The sequence below is a fragment of the Pinus tabuliformis genome, chromosome 6 (assembly GCF_031772625.1).
Source record: "Pinus tabuliformis cultivar Carrire ecotype Pingquan chromosome 6, CPIR1, whole genome shotgun sequence".
NCBI classification, from domain to species: domain Eukaryota; kingdom Viridiplantae; phylum Streptophyta; class Pinopsida; order Pinales; family Pinaceae; genus Pinus; species Pinus tabuliformis.
Window position 1 is genome coordinate 884586310 of NC_142292.1, and position 22312 is coordinate 884608621.

Below are 22312 nucleotides of genomic sequence, written 5' to 3' on the forward strand. Positions count from 1 at the left end.
AATATAAGCTGTGTCATAAATTTTCCAACCCTGATTACATTGCTGTTTCAGCTATATATAGAGTTCTTATTCTAACTAATCGAGATTCCTCCTCAAGCATGAAGGGAACTCCAATTCTGCCTATGATGACACCTACTAACATTTGAAACTAACTAATAAATACAGAAGACTACAAATTGACAGCTCTAGACACCTAAAACAATTAGGATTCTAATTCGACATCATGTTGAACATAGCATTTATTACAATCAAAATGGTGCTCCTACGAGAAAAAGGAGAAAACAGGCTCATTCTCTGACAATTGGTCTTTTTTAGTTTAGCTGTGATGGATGCTCGAAGCTTCTTACTGGTCCTTAATGTCGTATCCCTTTACCTCTGCTGAGAAATAGGAAACTGTCCCTGTTTTTATGCCTTTGTTTTCCTCAAAGATATTCGGAAGTAATTAGCCATGTTCTTTATCCTTTAATTACCCAAAATGGAGCAGACTGCCACGTCCTTGATGTGCTGTAAGCTTTTCCCATGTACCTGCCAATGTTCGTTACAAGGACACCTTCTGCATCCTCAGGAACTTCAATGTCCACACCATCCACTTCTAGTCGAATATGCCAAGGCAAATCAGCTCATGTTCTATCCATAATGTCCTTGGCACCTTCTCTTGCATACAAAAGCTTATTCAGAAACTGGTTATAAAACTTCTCAGGGCTTTCTTCTCTTAGGATATGAATGTCTAATGCAACTTTTGCATCACATCCAATTTCAAGATAATTGTTCAAGAATTTCACCGTTTGGTCACTGTTCTGATACTCTTTCGTGGATTTTAATGATTGATCGCCATCACCATTCTGAATCTGCTGTGATATTTTCCCACTTATTGTGACTCGCTAGCGATCAAGCATCGTAACTGCTGCATGATCGATATGGTGCAGAACCATACTTAACCCCCCTTGTCTCTCTACTGCACCAAGGCCTCCTCCCCATGACAAAACTCTAGCTAAATCATTTCCTGTCCCAATAGGGAGTATGGCAACAGGTGGGGGGAATTCATAATTGTGCTTCTCAATAGCATCAAGCACCCACCCGACTGTACCATCACCATCACAAACAAGAACTCTGAAGTGTAGCACTTGGTCAAACAAGGCCAAACCCATCTCAGGCCCATGTTTAGAGCTCAGCTCAAACACCTGGATAGGGTTTAGAAGAATATTTAAGCGCCTTGTAAGAGAAAGGCCATGTTGAGCACTGCTCTTTTTGTTGACGAAAACCAAAAGAGGCCTACAATCAGGAGGTAAATTGACTAATTTATATTGCTGTTTCATCTCTTGCAAACCACTGCTGGGCTTTACTGATGCACACTTTGTCTGGCCCTCTTTGACTCCTGCTCCTCTGCTATTTTCATCGTCCTGATATGAATCTCTTCCATTTCCACAATCATTGGTCCTTTTGTCTCCTCCTGTAATTCCATTAAGTTCTTGCTGTGAATCTTTGGTACTGTTTCCACAAATGTCCAATATGCCATTGCTCATAGCATTCTGAAGTGAAGAATCATTCCCTCGTTTACTCTTCCGCCGCCTTTTTCTGATACGGCCCTGAACAGAGGATGCCAATTCATTTGCTCCCTGGGTAATAGAACACAAAAGCCCACCAGTAATAGTCTTATTACCCAAATCTTTAACACACAGTGGTGATATAACAAGCCTTTTGTAAAAACCCAAATCACAAACAACGTCCAATTTTTCCAACATTTTTGTATGACATTCAATATGAACCAGACGTTGACACCACAGACAGCGCCAGATAGGAGAAACTGCCAGATACGAAGCACAGCATGGCTCTTTACAAAAAGTACAGTAATAAGATGTTTCAGGAATGTCCTCTATTTCATTCCATACTTCAGTCCAGTGATGCAGCAGCTGCTGAAAATCAGCCTGCGCAACACATTTACAATCTCTGGATGCAATCTTAGAACAGGACAGATGTGCCGCCACGCCACAAACAATACAGCATTGAATTGAAGAATTCGAAATTGCCACGGGACCAAGGGACTGCGGTGGCAGAAATGACTTCAAACACACACAACAGGTGGAAGGTTGTCCGCGATAACCAAAATCTTGGTTCCATGAATGGTGAGCCTCCAGGGTTCTCAACTTTGTTTTTGACTTTCACGTTGCTCTAGCTGCAGCTTTCATTGACATCCAACGAAGAGAAATATTTCTTTTCCATTGTAAAATAACATAGGCAATAGCTATAACCCCCACCAACGCAGAGAGTAGCAACGCCGACACAAATAAACTGGAGTCATAAAAGCTTGATCGTGAGAACTCAAGGACTCCGACAAACGCCTTGAAGCTATCCATTCAAAACTTGTTTCGCTTTGTCGGTTGCGAAGTCCTGTGCCTTGATTTCGAGCAATGCTAGGAAATAACCGTTCTTTATGTGAAGGCTGTTTCGTGTCAAGATATCTGTATCCTCCTGAAGGTGAAGCAAAAGCTCCTCAACAAAGATGGCTAACGGAAAACAGAAACCTGAGAATGAAATGCGCCCGAGCAATATAAATTCTCACAAGATACCATTCAGCACACATTGGTAGTAATCATACTGCCTTGTCCGTCAGGCATCTAAACTGCTGTTGATGAGAGATAGAACCAAAGAAACACATTGCTCTTCTGTCAAACTTAAATGAAAGCGCTTTCGCAAATTTTGTATTGTTTTTGGTCCACCTTTAAAACATGGGAAACCAGAGTCCTGCAACATTTCAACCAGTAATATGATCCGTTCTGCATGTTTTCTACATGTCAAAAATCCCTGAATGCATAGGACTTTGAAATAGTCGAAGAACTCGCTCGGACTACCCTCTGCATCAGAATCCATTACCTCTAGAAGTTCTCGAGTCAACTTTGAAGGGAGCACTTTCAAAATTCACACCACCAGGAGAATTGGATAGCATAAAACCAAAATCAATATGTATGATATGTCCTTCCTCATCCATCAACAAGTTTCCATTATGTCGATCTTTCACCTGAAGTAGGTAGCACAATATGGAATATCCAGCCATGCTCTCAACAAAGTTTCTCTGAGCAAGCTTGAAAGAAGGTGAGTTTTCCTTGTATTTGTCTGTAAAGAACTCCCGCAAGCTTGTGATGTTTGGATGCCTGCTTTTAATAGCATGTAATGATGCCGTGTCTGGAATCGTTTCGATCAAAGCAGTATACGAAGAAGTAACAAGAACTTCATAAGGACGCAACCAAAGCGGTAGCCCTGCCTCCTGGAAAATATCATAGAAATGAGAAATAAGTTGCACAGCAAGATGCTCCTGCCTGCAATCATCACCACTTTTCACAATAATAGAGCGGAGATCCCAGCCAGGTAATTTCCCATAGATAGAAGCCTTTCTGATCCTTTCCTTTTTCATCTCCCATAGCTCCCCTGCTAATGCATCTGTTGCCTATGGCTGGCCACCAGAGTCTTTTGATTGATGCCAGCAAGCAACTTTGCATTAAATGCATGCAGATTATAAACAGAACCCTTTGTCTCCTTCTTAGCAACAACTGCAACATGTGCCAGTACCACGACACCTAACGATCTAAAACACAATGGATTCTGATAAGTATGACAGCTGGGTGAGATTTGCTATGGATCAGCACAAAATCACTTAGACCGTGTTTCGCTACGAAATCACCAGAACATGTTGCGCTGCAAAAACACCTAAAATTGACTTATGCGCTACGAAATCACCTAAAGAGCTTTGTGGCACATAATAACCCTTGAAAAAAGTTGACACCTGGAAATTGTGTAAATTATGAGACTAGTGGTGAATGAGGATGCATAGTGTACTCCTTAGACTCAGACTCTAAGGCAAACAAAAACTCAAAACTAGACTAGCACTGGATTTTTTTTACCGTCATACTAATGTGAGCGGTTTTGAAGTTAGAATTATTAAGTGATAACAGTGGCTCCACTTGGGATAGTGTGCTCCTGTAGTACACTAAGAACTCGTATGTCCAGTGCCTTATCCATTTATGAAAAACAGAAATTTGCTTGACAAGCATCTCCTTTAAGCTTCTTGAGCCTTCACCTTAGATGATCACTGTAGAAGAAAGGAATCTATATCTACTGAAAAAATGCTCAGTCATCCTTAAGCTTATTTGCATTTTCCTACCTACCTACCCTATCAGCTACAAGCTCCACTTGTAGCTCAAGCAACATGATATTTCCAATAAAGCTAATCAATTGTCTTATCTGATATTGGAGGCTCTTGACTGCATCCGACCTCAAAATAACCAGGGTAGTGAGAGGACCACATCAACTCATAATATACTTGATCTTCATAATGCAAATGAAAATGAAAGACCGGAGTGCAAAGCTTGTCCATATATTCACTTATAGGGTCAAAGAATACATGGTTATGTTGATGATCATCATAACATTCTACATCTTTAGACAACTGATTCTCAACCACACAAGATTCTTTTGATATGCTATCGAACTGCTTTTCTGAATGCTGCCTACAAACAATGTAATTTTCCTCTTTCTTATGATCATTTATTGTTGTAAGCTGCTGTGAAGTTTGACATAAAGAACCAACCTTTTCCTCTGCCTGAGGGTCGTAAAAGCTATCTTCCAGTACTTCTTCTTGTTGTGTGTAATCATTTTTATCTTCATTATGATTCGAAGACTGAGAATATTGCTGCATCTCTTCATTCATATCAAAGGATGAAACATGGTTTTCACAAGTAAACCCCTGCTGCTCTTCATGCTGCGTTTCATGAGATGTTATACTTTCTTCTTGGTGCTGAAATGCATTGTTATGAAGAGCCTCTAAAATTTCTTCATCCATAAATTCATCATCATCATAACAATCCTCCAAATACTGAATAAGACTTAAATAATGTCTACAGCAATCTTTGAGCAACAATAAGGAAGGATGACATTCTTTATACATCTCATAGAATTCATCATGAAAACTAGCAAGCGAATATATTGAACCATTTTCCAAACTTTTATACCAAGACCATGCTTTTTCCTTCTAAAGTGGTCATAAACATCTTCATGAGACAATCTTCAGGAAAGTGAACCTTAAGACTGCGTACATGCATATGAAACCTAACCAAATGAAGAGCAGCATTGTCTTTCTTTTCATCTTTGAATATCGGAAGATCCTCTAACCAATCAACCTTTGGCATAGGATTTGGAAAACCAGGGATATGAGACCGATTCATAGGAGCATACCTGGCATTCATTCTTGCAGTGGAATTCATCTTGGAACTTCATTAAGCTACTGATCTTCTAGCAGTGGAGTCACCTTCCAATTTGTTATTTGATGTGTGGAGTCGCCAAGGTAGTTTTGCAGCCTCAAAAAGATGTCTGAGCTCCTGCTACCTTCAGAAGTTCAACCTCTTAATTTCGGGAATGAATAGACTTCAGGCTCCCGGCAGACGCACCAAAATGTTATGTCAAAATCAGACCCTAATAGGATGCTGGTCAGGTTGACTCTAAGTAACTATTTCAAACCTGCTTTAGGCTGAGGCTTAGCCTCCTCAACCTGAGAGGGCTCTCTCTAGATGGGTTAATGATTTTGATTAAGATAAGATGGCTAACTCTTGTAGAACAACTATGACAAATATGAATGCTGGAAACATATTAAACAACTATCCATTGGGCCTATGGAGTCAACAACACCTCAACATAACAGTGAACTCAACCTTACATAGAAGTTAGGGCACTCAGCATTTAGATATTCAGAACATAATTCATATAGGACCACAGTTTATAAATGCATACAGGAAATCAGAGCACATTCAGTGAGTTCTGAGTGATTATACATCTATACCACTGCAAACAAAACTAAGGAAAGGACAACATCACACATTCTGAATATAAGAAATCCTTCATGAATCCTGAGAAGTAAAATCAAAATTCTATTACTGAAATGAGTCTTTACATAAGCCAAATATAAGCCGTGTCATAAATTTTCCAACCCTGATTACATTGCTGTTTCAGCTATATATAGAGTTCTTATTCTAACTAATCGAGATTCCTCCTCAAGCATGAGGGGAACTCCAATTCTGCCTATGATGACACCTACTAACATTTGAAACTAACTAATAAATACAGCAGACTACAAATTGACAGCTCTAGAAACCTAAAACAATTAGGATTCTAATTCGACATCATGCTGAACATAGCATTTATTACAATCAAGATGGTGCTCCTACGAGAAAAAGGAGAAAACAGGCTCATTCTCTGACAATTGGTCTTTTTTAGTTTAGCTGTGATGGATGCTCGAAGCTTCTTACTGGTCCTTAATGTCGTATCCCTTTACCTCTGCTGAGAAACAGGAAACTGTCCCTGTTTTTATGCCTTTGTTTTCCTCAAAGATATTCGGAAGTAATTAGCCATGTTCTTTATCCTTTAATTACCCAAAATGGAGCAGACTGCCACGTCCTTGATGTGCTGTAAGCTTTTCCCATGTACCTGCCAATGTTCGTTACAAGGACACCTTCTGCATCCTCAGGAACTTCAATGTCCACACCATCCACTTCTAGTCGAATATGCCAAGGCAAATCAGCTCATGTTCTATCCATAATGTCCTTGGCAACTTCTCTTGCATACAAAAGCTTATTCAGAAACTGGTTATAAAACTTCTCAGGGCTTTCTTCTCTTAGGATATGAATGTCTAATGCAACTTTTGCATCACATCCAATTTCAAGATAATTGTTCAAGAATTTCACCGTTTGGTCACTGTTCTGATACTCTTTCGTGGATTTTAATGATTGATCGCCATCACCATTCTGAATCTGCTGTGATATTTTCCCACTTATTGTGACTCGCCAGCGATCAAGCATCGTAACTGCTGCATGATCGATATGGTGCAGAACCATACTTAACCCCCCTTGTCTCTCTACTGCACCAAGGCCTCCTCCCCATGACAAAACTCTAGCTAAATCATTTCCTGTCCCAATAGGGAGTATGGCAACAGGTGGGGGGAATTCATAATTGTGCTTCTCAATAGCATCAAGCACCCACCCGACTGTACCATCACCATCACAAACAAGAACTCTGAAGTGTAGCACTTGGTCAAACAAGGCCAAACCCATCTCAGGCCCCTGTTTAGAGCTCAGCTCAAACACCTGGATAGGGTTTAGAAGAATATTTAAGCGCCTTGTAAGAGAAAGGCCATGTTGAGCACTGCTCTTTTTGTTGACGAAAACCAAAAGAGGCCTACAATCAGGAGGTAAATTGACTAATTTATATTGCTGTTTCATCTCTTGCAAACCACTGCTGGGCTTTACTGATGCACACTTTGTCTGGCCCTCTTTGACTCCTGCTCCTCTGCTATTTTCATCGTCCTGATATGAATCTCTTCCATTTCCACAATCATTGGTCCTTTTGTCTCCTCCTGTAATTCCATTAAGTTCTTGCTGTGAATCTTTGGTACTGTTTCCACAAATGTCCAATATGCCATTGCTCATAGCATTCTGAAGTGAAGAATCATTCCCTCGTTTACTCTTCCGCCGCCTTTTTCTGATACGGCCCTGAACAGAGGATGCCAATTCATTTGCTCCCTGGGTAATAGAACACAAAAGCCCACCAGTAATAGTCTTATTACCCAAATCTTTAACACATAGTGGTGATATAACAAGCCTTTTGTAAAAACCCAAATCACAAACAACGTCCAATTTTTCCAACATTTTTGTATGACATTCAATATGAACCAGACGTTGACACCACAGACAGCGCCAGATAGGAGAAACTGCCAGATACGAAGCACAGCATGGCTCTTTACAAAAAGTACAGTAATAAGATGTTTCAGGAATGTCCTCTATTTCATTCCATACTTCAGTCCAGTGATGCAGCAGCTGCTGAAAATCAGCCTGCGCAACACATTTACAATCTCTGGATGCAATCTTAGAACAGGACAGATGTGCCGCCACGCCACAAACAATACAGCATTGAATTGAAGAATTCGAAATTGCCACGGGACCAAGGGACTGCGGTGGCAGAAATGACTTCAAACACACACAACAGGTGGAAGGTTGTCCGCGATAACCAAAATCTTGGTTCCATGAATGGTGAGCCTCCAGGGTTCTCAACTTTGTTTTTGACTTTCACGTTGCTCTAGCTGCAGCTTTCATTGACATCCAACGAAGAGAAATATTTCTTTTCCATTGTAAAATAACATAGGCAATAGCTATAACCCCCACCAACGCAGAGAGTAGCAACGCCGACACAAATAAACTGGAGTCATAAAAGCTTGATCGTGAGAACTCAAGGACTCCGACAAACGCCTTGAAGCTATCCATTCAAAACTTGTTTCGCTTTGTCGGTTGCGAAGTCCTGTGCCTTGATTTCGAGCAATGCTAGGAAATAACCGTTCTTTATGTGAAGGCTGTTTCGTGTCAAGATATCTGTATCCTCCTGAAGGTGAAGCAAAAGCTCCTCAACAAAGATGGCTAACGGAAAACAGAAACCTGAGAATGAAATGCGCCCGAGCAATATAAATTCTCACAAGATACCATTCAGCACACATTGGTAGTAATCATACTGCCTTGTCCGTCAGGCATCTAAACTGTTGTTGATGAGAGATAGAACCAAAGAAACACATTGCTCTTCTGTCAAACTTAAATGAAAGCGCTTTCGCAGATTTTGTATTGTTTTTGGTCCACCTTTAAAACATGGGAAACCGGAGTCCTGCAACATTTCAACCAGCAATATGATCCGTTCTGCATGTTTTCTACATGTCAAAAATCCCTGAATGAATAGGACTTTGAAATAGTCGAAGAACTCGCTCGGACTACCCTCTGCATCAGAATCCATTACCTCTAGAAGTTCTCAAGTCAACTTGAAGGGAGCACTTTCAAAATTCACACCACCAGGAGAATTGGATAGCATAAAACCAAAATCAATATATATGATATGTCCTTCCTCATCCATCAACAAGTTTCCATTATGTCGATCTTTCACCTGAAGTAGGTAGCACAATATGGAATATCCAGCCATGCTCTCAACAAAGTTTCTCTGAGCAAGCTTGAAAGAAGGTGAGTTTTCCTTGTATTTGTCTGTAAAGAACTCCCGCAAGCTTGTCATGTTTGGATGCCTGCTTTTAATAGCATGTAATGATGCCATGTCTGGAATCGTTTCGATCAAAGCAGTATACGAAGAAGTAACAAGAACTTCATAAGGACGCAACCAAAGCGGTAGCCCTGCCTCCTGGAAAATATCATAGAAATGAGAAATAAGCTGCACAGCAAGATGCTCCTGCCTGCAATCATCACCACTTTTCACAATAATAGAGCGGAGATCCCAGCCAGGTAATTTCCCATAGATAGAAGCCTTTCTGATCCCTTCCTTTTTCACCTCCCATAGCTCCCCTGCTAATGCATCTGTTGCCTTTGGCTGGCCACCAGAGTCTTTTGATTGATGCCAGCAAGCAACTTTGCATTAAATGCATGCAGATTATAAACAGAACCCTTTGTCTCCTTCTCAGCAACAACTGCAACATGTGCCAGTACCACGACACCTAACGATCTAAAACACAGCGGATTCTGATAAGTATGACAGCTGGGTGAGATTTGCTATGGATCAGCACAAAATCACTTAGACCGTGTTTCGCTACGAAATCACCAGAACATGTTGCGCTGCGAAAACACCTAAAATTGACTTATGCGCTACGAAATCACCTAAAGAGCTTTGTGGCACATAATAACCCTTGAAAAAAGTTGACACCTGGAAATTGTGTAAATTATGAGACTAGTGGTGAATGAGGATGCATAGTGTACTCCTTAGACTCAGACTCTAAGGCAAACAAAAACTCAAAACTAGACTAGCACTGAATTTTTTTTACCGTCATACTAATGTGAGCGGTTTTGAAATTAGAATTCTTAAGTGATAACAGTGGCTCCAGTTGGGATAGTGTGCTCCTGTAGTACACTAAGAACTCGTATGTCCAGTGCCTTATCCATTTATGAAAAACAGAAATTTGCTTGACAAGCATCTCCTTTAAGCTTCTTGAGCCTTCACCTTAGATGATCACTGTAGAAGAAAGGAATCTATATCTACTGAAAAAATGCTCAGTCATCCTTAAGCTTATTTGCATTTTCCTACCTACCTACCCTATCAGCTACAAGCTCCACTTGTAGCTCAAGCAACATGATATTTCCAATAAAGCTAATCAATTGTCTTATCTGATATTGGAGGCTCTTGACTGCATCCGACCTCAAAATAACCAGGGTAGTGAGAGGACCACATCAACTCATAATATACTTGATCTTCATAATGCAAATGAAAATGAAAGACCGGAGTGCAAAGCTTGTCCATATATTCACTTATAGGGTCAAAGAATACATGGTTATGTTGATGATCATCATAACATTCTACATCTTTAGACAACTGATTCTCAACCACACAAGATTCTTTTGATATGCTATCGAACTGCTTTTCTGAATGCTGCCTACAAACAATGTAATTTTCCTCTTTCTTATGATCATTTATTGCTGTAAGCTGCTGTGAAGTTTGACATAAAGAACCAACCTTTTCCTCTGCCTGAGGGTCGTAAAAGCTATCTTCCAGTACTTCTTCTTGTTGTGTGTAATCATTTTTATCTTCATTATGATTCGAAGACTGAGAATATTGCTGCATCTCTTCATTCATATCAAAGGATGAAACATGGTTTTCACAAGTAAACCCCTACTGCTCTTCATGCTGCGTTTCATGAGATGTTATACTTTCTTCTTGGTGCTGAAATGCATTGTTATGAAGAGCCTCTAAAATTTCTTCATCCATAAATTCATCATCATCATAACAATCCTCCAAATACTGAATAAGACTTAAATAATGTCTACAGCAATCTTTGAGCAACAATAAGGAAGGATGACATTCTTTATACATCTCATAGAATTCATCATGAAAACTAGCAAGCGAATATATTGAACCATTTTCCAAACTTTTATACCAAGACCATGCTTTTTCCTTCTAAAGTGGTCATAAACATCTTCATGAGACAATCTTCAGGAAAGTGAATCTTAAGACTGCGTACATGCATATGAAACCTAACCAAATGAAGAGCAGCATTGTCTTTCTTTTCATCTTTGAATATCGGAAGATCCTCTAACCAATCAACCTTTGGCATAGGATTTGGAAAACCAGGGATATGAGACCGATTCATAGGAGCATACCTGGCATTCATTCTTGCAGTGGAATTCATCTTGGAACTTCATTAAGCTACTGATCTTCTAGCAGTGGAGTCACCTTCCAATTTTTTATTTGATGTGTGGAGTCGCCAAGGTAGTTTTGCAGCCTCAAAAAGATGTCTGAGCTCCTGCTACCTTCAGAAGTTCAACCTCTTAATTTCGGGAATGAATAGACTTCAGGCTCCCGGCAGACGCACCAAAATGTTATCTCAAAATCAGACCCTAATAGGATGCTGGTCAGGTTGACTCTAAGTAACTATTTCAAACCTGCTTTAGGCTGAGGCTTAGCCTCCTCAACCTGAGAGGGCTCTCTCTAGATGGGTTAATGATTTTGATTAAGATAAGATGGCTAACTCTTGTAGAACAACTATGACAAATATGAATGCTGGAAACATATTAAACAACTATCCATTGGGCCTATGGAGTCAACAACACCTCAACATAACAGTGAACTCAACCTTACATAGAAGTTAGGGCACTCAGCATTTAGATATTCAGAACATAATTCATATAGGACCACAGTTTATAAATGCATACAGGAAATCAGAGCACATTCAGTGAGTTCTGAGTGATTATACATCTATACCACTGCAAACAAAACTAAGGAAAGGACAACATCACACATTCTGAATATAAGAAATCCTTCATGAATCCTGAGAAGTAAAATCAAAATTCTATTACTGAAATGAGTCTTTACATAAGCCAAATATAAGTTGTGTCGTAAATTTTCCAACCCTGATTACATTGCTGTTTCAGCTATATATAGAGTTCTTATTCTAACTAATCGAGATTCCTCCTCAAGCATGAAGGGAACTCCAATTCTGCCTATGATGACACCTACTAACATTTGAAACTAACTAATAAATACAGAAGACTACAAATTGACAGCTCTAGACACCTAAAACAATTAGGATTCTAATTCGACATCATGCTGAACATAGCATTTATTACAATCAAAATGGTGCTCCTACGAGAAAAAGGAGAAAACAGGCTCATTCTCTGACAATTGGTCTTTTTTAGTTTAGCTGTGATGGATGCTTGAAGCTTCTTACTGGTCCTTAATGTCGTATCCCTTTACCTTTGCTGAGAAATAGGAAACTGTCCCTGTTTTTATGCCTTTGTTTTGCTCAAAGATATTCGGAAGTAATTAGCCATGTTCTTTATCCTTTAATTACCCAAAATGGAGCAGACTACCACGTCCTTGATGTGCTGTAAGCTTTTCCCATGTACCTGCCAATGTTCGTTACAAGGACACCTTCTGCATCCTCAGGAACTTCAATGTCCACACCATCCACTTCTAGTCGAATATGCCAAGGAAAATCAGCTCATGTTCTATCCATAATGTCCTTGGCACCTTCTCTTGCATACAAAAGCTTATTCAGAAACTGGTTATAAAACTTCTCAGGGCTTTCTTCTCTTAGGATATGAATGTCTAATGCAACTTTTGCATCACATTCAATTTCAAGATAATTGTTCAAGAATTTCATCGTTTGGTCACTGTTCTGATATTCTTTCGTGGATTTTAATGATTGATCGCCATCACCATTCTGAATCTGCTGTGATATTTTCCCACTTATTGTGACTCGCCAACGATCAAGCATCGTAACTGCTGCATGATCGATATGGTGCAGAACCATACTTAACCCCCCTTGTCTCTCTACTGCACCAAGGCCTCCTCCCCATGACAAAACTCTAGCTAAATCATTTCCTATCCCAATAGGGAGAATGGCAACAGGTGGGGGGAATTCATAATTGTGCTTCTCAATAGCATCAAGCACCCACCCGACTGTACCATCACCATCACAAACAAGAACTCTGAAGTGTAGCACTTGGTCAAACAAGGCCAAACCCATCTCAGGCCCCTGTTTAGAGCTCAGCTCAAACACCTGGATAGGGTTTAGAAGAATATTTAAGCGCCTTGTAAGAGAAAGGCCATGTTGAGCACTGCTCTTTTTGTTGACGAAAACCAAAAGAGGCCTACAATCAGGAGGTAAATTGACTAATTTATATTGCTGTTTCATCTCCTGCAAACCACTGCTGGGCTTTACTGATTCACACTTTGTCTGGCCCTCTTTGACTCCTGCTCCTCTGCTATTTTCATCGTCCTGATATGAATCTCTTCCATTTCCACAATCATTGGTCCTTTTGTCTCCTCCTGTAATTCCATTAAGTTCTTGCTGTGAATCTTTGGTACTGTTTCCACAAATGTCCAATATGCCATTGCTCATAGCATTCTGAAGTGAAGAATCATTCCCTCGTTTACTCTTCCGCCGCCTTTTTCTGATACGGCCCTGAACAGAGGATGCCAATTCATTTGCTCCCTGGGTAATAGAACACAAAAGCCCACCAGTAATAGTCTTATTACCCAAATCTTTAACACACAGTGGTGATATAACAAGCCTTTTGTAAAAACCCAAATCACAAACAACGTCCAATTTTTCCAACATTTTTGTATGACATTCAATATGAACCAGACGTTGACACCACAGACAGCGCCAGATAGGAGAAACCGCCAGATACGAAGCACAGCATGGCTCTTTACAAAAAGTACAGTAATAAGATGTTTCAGGAATGTCCTCTATTTCATTCCATACTTCAGTCCAGTGATGCAGTAGCTGCTGAAAATCAGCCTGCGCAACACATTTACAATCTCTGGATGCAATCTTAGAACAGGACAGATGTGCCGCCACGCCACAAACAATACAGCATTGAATTGAAGAATTCGAAATTGCCACGGGACCAAGGGACTACGGTGGCAGAAATGACTTCAAACACACACAACAGATGGAAGGTTGTCTGCGATAACCAAACTCTTGGTTCCACGAATGGTGAGCCTCCGGGGTTCTCAACTTTGTTTTTGACTTTCACGTTGCCCTAGCTGCAGCTTTCATTGACATCCAACGAAGAGAAATATTTCTTTTCCATTGTAAAATAACATAGGCAATAGCTATAACCCCCACCAACGCAGAGAGTAGCAACGCCGACACAAATAAACTGGAGTCATAAAAACTTGATCGTGAGAACTCAGGGACTCCGACAAACGCCTTGAAGTTATCCATTCAAAACTTGTTTCGCTTTGTCGGTTGCGAAGTCCTGTGCCTTGATTTCGAGCAATGCTAGGAAATAACCGTTCTTTATGTGAAGGCTGTTTCGTGTCAAGATATCTGTATCCTCTTGAAGGTGAAGCAAAAGCTCCTCAACAAAGATGGCTAACGGAAAACAGAAACCTGAGAATGAAATGTGCCCGAGCAATATAAATTCTCACAAGATACCATTCAGCACACGTTTGTAGTAATCATACTGCCTTGTCCGTCAGGCATCTAAACTGCTGTTGATGAGAGATAGAACCAAAGAAACACATTGCTCTTCTGTCAAACTTAAATGAAAGCGCTTTCGCAGATTTTGTATTTTTTTTGGTCCACCTTTAAAACATGGGAAACCGGAGTCCTGCAACATTTCAACCAGCAATATGATCCGTTCTGCATGTTTTCTACATGTCAAAAATCCCTGAATGAATAGGACTTTGAAATAGTCGAAGAACTCGCTCGGACTACCCTCTACATCAGAATCCATTACCTCTAGAAGTTCTCGAGTCAACTTGAAGGGAGCACTTTCAAAATTCACACCACCAGGAGAATTGGATAGCATAAAACCAAAATCAATATATATGATATGTCCTTCCTCATCCATCAACAAGTTTCCATTATGTCGATCTTTCACCTGAAGTAGGTAGCACAATATGGAATATCCAGCCATGCTCTCAACAAAGTTTCTCTGAGCAAGCTTGAAAGAAGGTGAGTTTTCCTTGTATTTGTCTGTAAAGAACTCCCGCAAGCTTGTGATGTTTGGATGCCTGCTTTTAATAGCATGTAATGATGCCGTGTCTGGAATCGTTTCGATCAAAGCAGTATACGAAGAAGTAACAAGAACTTCATAAGGACGCAACCAAAGCGGTAGCCCTGCCTCCTGGAAAATATCATAGAAATGAGAAATAAGCTGCACAGCAAGATGCTCCTACCTGCAATCATCACCACTTTTCACAATAATAGAGCGGAGATCCTAGCCAGGTAATTTCCCATAGATAGAAGCCTTTCTGATCCTTTCCCTTTTCACCTCCCATAGCTCCCCTGCTAATGCATCTGTTGCCTTTGGCTGGCCACTAGAGTCTTTTGATTGATGCCAGCAAGCAACTTTGCATTAAATGCATGCAGATTATAAACAGAACCCTTTGTCTCCTTCTCAGCAACAACTGCAACATGTGCCAGTACCACGACACCTAACGATCTAAAACACAGCGGATTCTGATAAGTATGACAGCTGGGTGAGATTTGCTATGGATCAGCACAAAATCACTTAGACCGTGTTTCGCTGTGAAATCACCAGAACATGTTGCGCTGCGAAAACACCTAAAAATGACTTATGCGCTACGAAATCACCTAAAGAGCTTTGTGGCACATAATAACCCTTGAACAAAGTTGACACCTGGAAGTTGTGTAAATTATGAGACTAGTGGTGAATGAGGATGCATAGTGTACTCCTTAGACTCAGACTCTAAGGCAAACAAAAACTCAAAACTAGACTAGCATTGAATTTTTTTTACCGTCATACTAATGTGAGCGGTTTTGAAATTAGAATTCTTAAGTGATAACACCTACATTGGCCAGAAATCTGATTTTTGTAAGCAAGTTGGATGATGCAGGTGTAAAAAGAGTATTCGAGAATGATACCTGCAAGATGGTTCAGGGAGCACTGGTATTGATGCGGGGAGTTCAGATTGGAACTATGTACAAGCTACAAGGTAGCACGGTTGTTGATGGGTGCAACAGTTCTGTGGTTCCTGAAAGTGGAGCAAAAAATCTAGTGGTCTCTAGAGAGAAGACCATGTTGTGGCATAAAAGGCTTGGACATATTGGAGAGAAGAGCCTTTGAATACTTCATGGTAAAGGTATGGTAGAAGGTATGAGTAATAGCTCTCTGATTTTGATTTCTGTGAAAATTGTGTATATGGGAAGCAGAATTGAGTGAGTTTCCCCTCTGGTGGTAAGAAGGCGAAACATATATTAGAGCTTGTGCATAATGTTGTGTTTGGACTTGTGAAAGTTCCATCACTAGGTAATTCTGTGTACTATATATCATTTATAGATGAATTCTCAAGGAATACATGGATATATTTCCTTAAGAAGAAATCTGAAGTCTTTGACAGGTATAAAGAATTCAAGGCTCTAGTGGAAAATCAGATAGAGAAGAAGATAAAAGTGTTGAGAACAGATAACGATGGAGAGTTTTGCAGTAAGGAATTTGAAGAATTTTGTCAGAAGTGTGGTATAGCACGACAGAAGACTACTCCATATACAACTCAACAAAATGGAGTTGCAGAAAGAATTAACAAGACGTTTATGGAAAGGGCAAGAAGCATGCTCAGTGGTGCCAGGTTAGGACACGAATTATGGGCAGAGGTGGTGGAGACAAAATGTTACCTGGTCAATAGATCACCTTCATCAATGTTGGACGATAAAACTCCACAAGAGGTATGGACTGGTAAGAAACCCTTTCTTTCACATATGAGGTTATTTGGATGTGATGCATATGTACATGTTCTAAAGGAGAAACGAACCAAGTTGGATAATAAATCTAAAAAGTGCATCTTTATTGGGTAAAAGGATGGTTTAAAGGGTTATAAGCTTTGGAACCCAGTAACAATGAAGGTTTTGTACAGACAAGATGTGGTGTTCAGAGAGGTGAAAGATGTTATTAAACATGAAGTCCAACCAAAGGAACTTGAGAAGATAGAGTTTGAGCTAAAGGAGGAAGAATCAGACTCTACAGCAGAGGAGGAATCAAAAGATGAACAACCACAAACTCTGGGTGTGAGAAGATCAGTTTGAAAAAGAAGGTAGCCAGAAAAGTATAGTCCATCTGCTTTCTGTTCAAATTTTGTTTTATCTATTACTGATGATGATCATAGAACTGTGAGGGAAGCAGTAGATTTAGAGGATCGAAAACTCTGAAAAGAGAACATGGTTGATGAAATGACATCTTTGCACAAAAATGAGGCTTGAGATCTGGTGGAGTTGCCGGATAGAAGGAAACCCATTGGCAGCAAATGGGTGTTCAAGAAGAAGACAAATGTAGAAGGAAAGGTGGAGAAATACAAAGCTTGGTTGGTAGCAAAAGGTTATTCCTAGGTGCTGGGAATTGATTTTGGTGATATTTTTTCTCTTGTTTTCAAGGTAACTTCTATTAGATTACTTTTATCTGTTGCTGTTGCTTTTGATTTTGAGGTAGAACAAATGGATGTGAAGAGGAAATCTACATGAAGCAACTTGAAGGCTTTGCGGTGAAGGGTAAGAAAGAACTGGTATGCAAGTTAAAGAAGTCTCTGTATGGGTTAAAACAGTCACTAAGGATGTGGTATCAGAAATTTGATACATTTATACGGGGACTTGGCTTCACCAGAAGAAAAGTACATTTATTTGGTCTTGTATGTGGATGATATGTTGCTGGTTGGAAATGACAAATAAATTATCCAGGATTTGAAGACCCAATTGTCTTCCAAATTTGACATGAAAGATTTTGGTGCTGCAAACTATATTTTGGGCATGGAAATTAAAAGAGATCGAGCAAAGAGGAAGCTCTAGTTAAAATAGAGGAAGTATGTTGAGACAATATTACAGAGATTTAATATGCAGGATAGTAAACCAATGAAGGTTCCTATTCTTGTAGGTGTAAAGTTATCTGTTGAACAGTGTCCCAAGACAGAAGAAGAGGAAGAGGACATGTCCTGTGTTCCATATGCAAGTGCAGTCGATAGCCTGATGTATGCAATGGTCTGTACTAGACCATACATTGCAGATGCAGTGGGAGTATTGAGTAGGTTTATGTCAAAACTAGGAAAGGAGAATTGGACAATAGTGAAATGGGTTTTTCAGGTATTTGCGTGGCACTAATGATTATGGTTTTTGCTACCAATGAAGACTAGGATTGGACAGAGAGTTGGATATTTGTGGCTTTGTTGATGCAGACTGGGCTGGAGATCTGGATTAGAGAAGATCTACAAGTGGGTATGTGTTTAACCTATTTAGAGGTGCAGTCAGTTGGAGGAGTAAGAAACAATCTGTAGTGGCACTATCAACTACAAAGGCAGAATACATGGCAGCCACTCATGCAAGCAAGGAAGCAGTTTGGTTGCAGAGATTGTGTTCAAGTATGGGGTTAGTACAGGGAGCTATAAGGATAGACTGTGATAGCCAAAGTGCAATTTTCTTGGCAAAGAACCCAGCATATTATTCAAAGACAAAGCACATTGATGTTAAGTATCACTTTGTGAGGGATATGATAGAAGACAAAAAGGTGTTGCCGGTAAAGGTGGACACTTTGAAGAATATTGCAGATGCATTGACAAAATCTGTGAGCTCTGAGAAGTTCTCTTGGTGTATAGAAACAATGGGTATTGTTGGGTTGAATAAATGACTAAGCTCTCTTGTGGACCCCTATGGAAAGAAAAAAATAAGTAGGAGAACGTTGAGTTGTGCTATATTCTTTCCACGACTAGCCCACGTAGTTCACCGGAGAATTAGAGGGGGCGCAGAGCCCCCCCTTCATTGTGCCAATTGCGTAGCAGGGTGGTCACAGGGGGTTTGAGGGGTGCAGGTAACCCCGCTCTATGGGGTCCGGGGCAGCGCTCCAGAAAATTTTGGTTTTGGAACCTATGTTAGGTAGGGCGGACCCACCTATGGTTTTGTGCATGATTTTCGCATATGTTTTTGAACATGATGGTTTTCGGTCCATGGTATTGGATGTGATGGTTTTCGGTCCATGCCATTAGATGCTTCGGCATGTATAAATATCTATTATAACATTGAAAGGAAAATAATGAAAAATCAAGCTGGTAGTCCCGGTTTTGGGATCCAGGGGAAAATCTTTGTGTATATGTGTTTTATGTGTTGTGCTCTCGCATTGTTTATTTTATGTGTTTTATAATTTGTATGCAGGTAATTTTTGTACGGCGTTAAAACCTACAAATTATCACTTTACAACATTTTCCTTTGGACTTGCATGTAGTTCTGAATAAACTCTTTCTCTGAGCTGGTTCTCCTATCTCTTTCTCTGCTTTAAGCAATACCCATTTTAATAACAAAGATTCTCCTACTTTAGGTGATTCTTCCTTATTTGCAATTTGAGGTTTTTCTTCATTTCCCTCAGCCACATTCACATTCTGCTGATTTGTTGCTTTATTATGAGGACAGTCACATGATCCATGTCCCCATTCTCCACATGTATAACATTGAATTTCTCTTCCTCGTCCTCTTTTTCTAGGTGCAAATATTCCTTTATTAAAGTCTCCTCTCTGTGGTGGTCTACTACTTGAACCTCCTGCTTCACCCTGAGGGTGCTAAAATCTTGATCTGGTAGTTCCTCTACCTCTTACTGAACTTTTCCCTTTGTTCCTCTGCTTTTTTTCCTCAACATCTTCTCCTTTGCTTTCAAAGCTGCTTGATAGGCATCTTCAATTGTCTTCAGACTCAACAAGCTGATTTAATCCTGTATGTCATATCTCAATCCATTGATGTAACTGGCTACCTTTTCTACGTCATCCTCTGCATGTCCTGCTCTAATGCTCAACTTATAAAATTCTTTTGTATATTCTTTGACAGTCATCCCCTTTTGTCTCAAATTTTGTAACTATCTGAAAAGATTTAACTGATAATATTTTGGCATGAATTTACCTTTCAACCTACTCACCATTTTATCCCATTGTTTGATCTTGGGCTTCCCCTTTCTTTCTCTAGATGTTTGTAATTCATCCCACCAAATAGCTGCATGATCCTTTAGTATGGTAATTGGAAATTTCACCTTCTTTTTGTCATCGACATCCTCATAGTTGAAATACTTGTCTTATGAACTGATCCAGTGCATTAACTCTTCTACATTGAGATTCCCGTCATACAAAGGTATTTCCAGCTTTGGTCTTCGACTTACTTTGGCCAACGTTTTGAGAACTTTGGTAGCTTTGCTTTCATCCTCTTCTTCTTCTTCCTCAGAAGATTCCTTTGTATCACTGGCATCTCCTTCATCAGGTGCTCTCCTTTGAGCAGTTTCCATTGTCTCCATCCTTGTACACAGGTTTCGAATCTCTTCCAGCAAAACTGCATTTGCTATAGGTCTCCCTTGACCTATGCCAGCTCCTCTCCTAGGTGGCATGTTTACTATAGTAGACTTAATCCTTGAGCTCTGATACCAAATGATGCGGATGGTTACCAAAATTGATGTGGTAGTCTACAATTAGACTAATGGTTCACTTAAAAACCAATCAACTGTGCGTTAATAAGATTATGTACGTGTATTTCCTCCCGAGGGTCCTACTAAGCTGACCAATCACTGTCAGTCCCACTTTGACTTTTCCACTCCCGAGCGCTTCAATCTGCACCGTTGATTTGTTTACCCAATCCTACGAATATCGCGATGTATCATGCGCCAACTAGCCCGGTTGATCTCCACCGTCGATCTATCCCATCCGATCCAACGACTACCGTGCAATATCGCGCGCTGTTTAGCACGATCGATATCAGGTCGAGAGCGTGTGAGAAAAGTGGTTTTCCCGTGCTACGTGTCACCAACTTAGGTTAATCGTGTGAATTTGAAAAATACCATTTACCATTCTTTAAACGTGAGAGATACTGCTTACCACTTGGGAATATTGCTCACGTGCTTAATACACGCTTTTAATAAATACGTTTTAGCAAAGGTTTAGCGCTTAAGCCTAGAATAACCCTTAATGCTAATCAACTGTGACTTATCAATAAAATGCATAAATAGAAAATAATACCCGATTAGGGTCTAGAATGCCGATGCACAGATTCGAGGGAATTTCACACTAGGAATAACACGCAATGCCACACTTAATCATTTATTTCAATAAAATAGAAATTACAGAGTCTTGGCCCTCTCAGCTCGATTACAACAATTTGTCTAACCTCTGTTTCACTTGCAAACCCTATCTCTCTCTCAATCTCTCGCTTACTCTCATATTCCATCCGATCTTTATCATTACAATTTTTTCCTTTCTTTTATGGATCAAATGCTATCCTAACAACATTGACAACTCAATCTCTATTTTTATCAGCTCAACTATTAAATCCCTATTCTCAAGCTCTGATACACACCTATCCTAACACTTATCTCATGTTCTAAAAATAATACAATGATTTAATTTTTACAATAATTGAAGTAAAGATCAATTCGAGGGATCCAACCCTCTCTCCTAAGAATTGATTTTGACCACTCAAGTCAATAAAATCCATCTCTTGTTAGCCACAACATGTGAACATACAATCATATTGTTGGCTAAGTCTGGATGCTCCTACATCAGTTCTTCTTTGGGAGCTCCAGCTCGATGGCAAGAACCCAATGAAGCTCCATTACCACTATATCAATTCGCTCTGTGTATATTTAATTTATTCAACGTTTTATGTAAAGAAAAACAATCACAACGGCATTGGATTCTGATTTATATACGTACACTTCACTGCATCAAATTGGCAAGGCTTTTGTTTGGAGGAATTCAACCGATGTACTTTTAGCCAGGTGTGAATTAATCTCTGCCACTTCGAACCATTGCATTATAATATTTGTTGGTGTGAATTAATCTTTGCGGCCTCAGAGTCTTATATTATGGATGTGGTGAATTAAGTTATGTTGCCTCGCTTTGTATTTCCGTCGCTCGATTAAACAGAGGGTGTCTGATCTTTTGTGGTGAGTATGACATTTTATATTTTCTCTTGTGTTGTGCACATATATATTCACCTTCTCCGTTCTGTATAGGAAGGAGGTGATTAAACGGAGGCTCGATTTGTGTTTCCATCGCTCGATTAAACAGAGGTGTGACATTTTAAACAATTAATGCTCGAAGGTGTGGTGAATGCAACCTCACATTGGTTTTGCCTAACAGGTGCATGCGTTCCCACCTACCCTCTTGTTAAGTTTTGTTTTGTTACACTATGAGTACTTCCCCTCATATTTCTAAGCTCCCCTCTAACAAAGGCAGACCAAGTAAAATTACCTTAGAGAGTTTGTATGAGTATATTGAATCTTTAGAAAGACAAAGGGAAGAAAGAGAAAACCATTTT

General features: G+C 39.9%; 6 pseudogenes; all 6 read right to left on the reverse strand.

Moving 5' to 3' along the window:
• Nucleotides 1-455: 455 nt before the first annotated feature.
• Nucleotides 456-2354, reverse strand: LOC149261722 (diacylglycerol kinase 1 pseudogene; annotated as a pseudogene).
• A 133-nt stretch (nt 2355-2487) lies between these two features.
• LOC149261723 (phosphatidylinositol 4-kinase beta 1-like) lies at nt 2488-3902 on the reverse strand (annotated as a pseudogene).
• A 2499-nt stretch (nt 3903-6401) lies between these two features.
• Nucleotides 6402-8300, reverse strand: LOC149261724 (diacylglycerol kinase 1 pseudogene; annotated as a pseudogene).
• A 266-nt stretch (nt 8301-8566) lies between these two features.
• On the reverse strand, nt 8567-10075 carry LOC149261725 (phosphatidylinositol 4-kinase beta 1 pseudogene; annotated as a pseudogene).
• A 2301-nt stretch (nt 10076-12376) lies between these two features.
• LOC149261726 (diacylglycerol kinase 1 pseudogene) lies at nt 12377-14245 on the reverse strand (annotated as a pseudogene).
• A 202-nt stretch (nt 14246-14447) lies between these two features.
• On the reverse strand, nt 14448-22047 carry LOC149261727 (phosphatidylinositol 4-kinase beta 1 pseudogene; annotated as a pseudogene).
• Nucleotides 22048-22312: the final 265 nt, after the last annotated feature.